Below are 5,585 nucleotides of genomic sequence, written 5' to 3'. Positions count from 1 at the left end.
GAACATGATCGCAGGCATGAGAACACTAAATAGCTGGTTTCTTTATCTTACGTAAAACAGAAACTAACAATGGATGCAGCATAGACCAAGACAAATTTAAAATGTCTTTAGCTTACGTTTTGGAGAAGAATATTGTCAATTCTGAATAAAAATCAAAAGAAAAGTGGGGTCATGTTAAATGTAAGGAAAATGTTCTCAGTCAAACAAAAATAAGTTAAAGATGAGACCAAAAGTTGTATGAAAATACGACTAATATATCAAGCATAGATCTGTTGTGTGTTTTCAACAAACAACTACGATAAAAATAAGGAAAACATCTCTACAGAGCAAAACAAATCTAAGATATACTTGTATCCGCCAATATGCGACCAGCGTTTTCTTTTTTCGAGACATGTTCCTATTTATTATCTGTATACCCATAAGATTTTTTAAGACTTGTGTTTCTTTACATCCTTATTCCAGTATCTACTGAGATAGTCTTTTATTTTCTACAGTCGATATTAAGTGCACATATTTGTTTATTTAAAGAAAAAACATTTCTACATCTCTAATATCCAGCACGCAATTTTATGCGCTCCTATCACATATTTTATATTTTCTAGTCTTTTCTGCTTTCAAAGGTTTTAAATTTCAAGTATCTTACAGATTTGTAATCTGGAAGAAGTGGGTAGATGCTAACATTAATAATTAGTTTGAGAATAACGTTATCGTATACCCGGGAATAAGGTAATATTAAGTCTATTCTAATTGGTCATCAATGACAACAGCTAAGTAAGTGAAAAAGAAATCGAAATACGAAATTGAACCTTTCCTGTGTGTTCAGAATATTATATTATACATTTTGACAATATTTGCTTTATTGAAAACGTTTCAGGAAATGGATTTCTGCCTCGAATGCCGCGATGTAAACAGGTGGTCAGATCTCTCATGTGGATAATACTAAAATTATCACTGTTTGCATTTATTTTCGTTATTTTGGCGGCACTAAGGTACTTCTAGAAAAAAAAGTGACCAGGTATACATGTTTTGGTTTATAAAAGGCTGTGCATACCATGTTTTTTATAATGGAAGCCTGTAGGAAAACAGTTGGTGGTCTCAAACCATTGGTTTACTATATATAGTGAATAACAGGCTACTGTCTTTTGATATCAATGTTATCAGGTCTCAGCCAAGACCTGATGACATTGATAGATCTATCAAAAGGCAGTAGCCTGTTATTCTATTTATCATAAAACTAATACAAACTGCCTAGAACAACATATGTCCTCATCTCTCGTAAAAAAAAAATGATTTCTGAAGCAAAAAATGAATTCATTTATATTTTACGGATTTGAAAATTCATCCGCCCCTGAAACATCTGAACAGAACAATACGGCAGCCATATTGAATTCAACTTCGACAATGTTTTTGACATTCTGATAATTTTGTAAAACGTAACAATGGAATAAACTCTTATCTGTGTAAAAATTAAATAGCATCCTTTTGAATAAACCAGAACATGCTTTATTTCCACATTATTAAACATTTGACTCAGGAAACTACAAAAGCGCTGAAAATTTCACTTCCAGTTGCAGACTCAGGTCAGAGATGCTCAAAAGTTTAATCACTAATTTTACACTGATCCAACAATAATAATTAACACAAATACTTTTGCTAATACTTAATAAAATGTGCATGCCTTAAATTAGACATATATCAAGAATAAGTATACAGTGTCAAGTGTATTGTAAACCTTTCCAAGAATCGACCGATGTAAACATTGTGATATCATGATGAACGTTTCACAATGACGTCATTCAGTGCTATTGTCTTTTTGATAAATGTAGAGACAACCATATTCAAGGAAATATGTTTAGCTTACCAGTACAGAATCTATTTAGAAAAAAGTTGTGCAACATCGAAACTGGGCTCTGAAATAAAATTCAATCTTGAAGGAAACTGACGTGAAAACTACTAGTAGTCCGTCAATATGGGAGGAGCTTAATTTTAATATCAGGTCAATGACTTGATATCAAAATAAAATATCAAGCAAGTGATATCAGGCACTTTGCATAGTAATTGCATGATAAATTTTACTAAAGAGTGCTTGCTTTATCTTTAGATAATTGGAATAGTTTACATGTACATTTTTCCTTTCTTTCTGTCATTATCATTCTGCATCCCCTTAGCTGGACTCATTTTTGTTATATTTTCTCTGACCTTTCTCTGACTATAATATAATTCCGCTTCAGCCGGTGCTAATGGGCGTGTTGCACATTTCATTAAGTCTAAACAAGTTTGCTAATATTTTGCTAGGTTGCGTTCTGTACTTCCAAAGGACATTCTATAGATTTTTTGACTTGTCTCTCAAACTAACTGGAGTCAGTGACTGGATTAAAATGTTCACGAATTATGATTTGTTTAATAAAGAAATACGTATTTAAGATGTTGTCTTGGAAAATCTGTTGATATAATTACTAAACACACTTGAGACCAACCACAAAAGAAATATCCGCATTTATCTATTCTGCTTGTGTATTAAATAAGTCAACAGAAAGTGGCCATCAAAAGACTGCTTTTGAGATAGTAAAAATAAATCTATTAGGCTTTTTTGACGGAAGAAGACATATTAATCAAAACTTGAAAATTTGGTAAAAATATAATATACAGTGTTTTCGAATGTAGAAATTTAACTCCTTCCCATAAAGGGATGACAGACACTTAAGCTGCAAGATCCAAGTTACTAGTTGATCTATGACATGATTCTTGCCATTCAGCCAACTATCGGATTGTAAGAAGAACATGCAGGAGAAAGCTCACGAAAGTCGGAAATATTTATCTTCTGTTAATAAAAGAGACATCATAGAAGATATTTTAGACGGTAAGAATAAAATTTTATGTTGTAATGTAAAATGCAAATGCTACTACAGAACAGAAGCATGTGGACTCCCATAAAGTGGATGATCTTGTACAGTAAAAACAAATCGTCCTACAATTTTAATTTATTATAAACAAATTGTAGATTACAATCGTCATACAAACACTTCTAACGTATATCTCTAAAAAGTTCTCCTTATCACTGATATATGAACATCCTAATACATAGAAAATAATAAATTATGAAATTTTACTAGTATTTATTGAAAATTGTTCTCAATTTAAATGATTATGAAATATGAGAAATTGTAACCTGTTTGGGGCGTCAACTCAACTCTTTGTTCAAATAGCTACCATATAACAAACAGGTAGTTCATTATTGAAGAAAAGATACTGCATAATTACTGGTTAATTACATAAAATAAAAGCAGGCGATTCAAATTTCGAGGAGCTTCGATTATTTATTAAGTGAAATGTCCCCATATTGGTACTGTATTTAGATAAATGTTATTGTTATCAGAATGCATATCATTCATCTTAACCTTAAAATAATTTATCTAAATGTCATGAAGATTTCGTAAACAAGGTAAAAACAATCTATCTATAAGATAAGTCTTGCTTATCTAAAAAGTTAGAATTATTATTTAAAAATCACAGCAATTTATTTTCAAAATTAATGTATTGAATAAGATTATTCATATTACAACAAATTACATCTAAAATCATCGATAATTGTCTCTGAAAAAAAGAAATTGGTTATTAATACACCTACAATTTGTGAAAAGCTGTCAACTGTTCGGTTTTATTACGAAATACAAATATATTTTTAGCCGGGTATTTACTCTTGTTGAATAGTAGCGACAATAACAAACACTTTGAATGTGATATCATATTGTACAGAACAATGCCTGTAGTGTTATGAAGGCCCATTTTCTTACTTCGCCAAATGTCTAATGGCAGTTATTTCATTCTCAGATATAAAAATTCACTTAATCGCATTTTATTTTTAAAATATTATTATACAGGATAAGACACATTCCAAGAACACAGCTCACTAAATCCGTAACTTCTTTGTTTGTCTAGATGTTTACATGGTGAATACAAAGTAAAAAAAAACAACAAAAATAAACAAAACAAAACAAAAAAGAACAACAAAAACATTAAGACAACAGCAAAAAAAAAAACAAAAAAAAAACAACAAAAACAACAACATTAAGTCAACAAGGACGTAACTAATACATTCAAGCACAAAGTGGGGCATCTCCTTGGAATGGACATTAACCAACACATTACTGGTCAGTTAAAACATATAAGTGATGCAACAAAGCTCATCCTTGATACCCATCAAGTTACAGGACAGTATAAATAAAATCTGTTCCTTACACACGAAAGCAGCAAAGGACATAGTTTGTGAAATATAAAAGCACTCATTTGAAACATTGTAAAAAGCAATTACAAAGAACCATACAAGCTTTCAGAAGACAAATCAACAAGAGAAACACAATTACGGCCAGAAGACAAACATCAACAGTGGGCCAAACGAAATTGATGTAGTAATGGATACTTTAAACAATGTGAAAGGAAAACATGCGGTGCTTGTCAAATTGCCAAGTCATAACCTCTTCTAAAGCGAGAGGTGTTTGACACCTGTGAGAGCTGCATGATAATTTTTAACCTTGGGAACTGTTTTCATCCTAACAAATTTAATCTTATAGATTATGTTATTTAATTAATGTTTGATTAAAAAATCTTAGTTTTAACCACGAGAATAAGTAAGAAAGGGAAATAAGAGTATGAAAAAGTGGTAATTGTGGTGGATGAAAAATTTGGAGAAACTTTGCAAACACTATCCAAACAGCAAAACCTGCTGCTCGTATAATATTAAAAGTTAGTTAACCGACAAAGCGAAAGATGCCAGCTAAAAATAGAGAGAATTAATTTAGACTTAGGAACAATGCTGCTGAAAGATATATGACATCATCAGCTAAGTGCTACACGAAACGTCCATGTTCCTAAAGGCTATATTTAAAATGTGTAATCAGATATGAGGAAATTATAATGAGGTTAGGCTCTACATAGGTTAACATATACAGACGCGGTTTTGTGATATCCGAGTAGGTGACAAAGAACGTAAGAAACTGAAGATGGTTGAGCTTATTTCTTATACTGCAGAAGATATTGCTTTGACTGGAGGACCGTTTCAAGGCAGTACTGAGACTCTTGTTAATAAACAAACTAAAATGCACTCTGAATACTATACAGAAAAAAAATAGATAATAAGTAAAAAATCTATAACATATTTTTATCATGTAACTTGTATTTTCTTTTTCAGTAGACAGCACACTCTCAAATGATACTAAAATTATATGAGCTTACCAGGCATCAATATTTGATATATGTCAACAGTAAAGTTATATTGAACTTTCTTATTTGTGGACCGGATGCCTTAAGGACAAACTGAAGAAAATGGACTGAAAATCTATTGATACAAAATTTCCTTTTTCGTTTATGTACTGCAAATTGATTATTATTGAAACGGATCTCAAATAGAACATTTGTTGCAATGAAATATAGATCATTGAACATATTGGTATGTTTGAAAAGTGTTCAAATACTGAATTGAACGCCTCTCGTACAATATCTGCAAGACCTGTATTTATTCACAAATTATTAAGTAACAGTGTTAAGAGCAAACTAGATGGACAGTACAACAGAAATGATAAATATGT

The sequence above is a fragment of the Mercenaria mercenaria genome, chromosome 6 (assembly GCF_021730395.1).
Source record: "Mercenaria mercenaria strain notata chromosome 6, MADL_Memer_1, whole genome shotgun sequence".
Taxonomy (NCBI): domain Eukaryota; kingdom Metazoa; phylum Mollusca; class Bivalvia; order Venerida; family Veneridae; genus Mercenaria; species Mercenaria mercenaria.
This window is presented reverse-complemented; position numbering follows the sequence as displayed.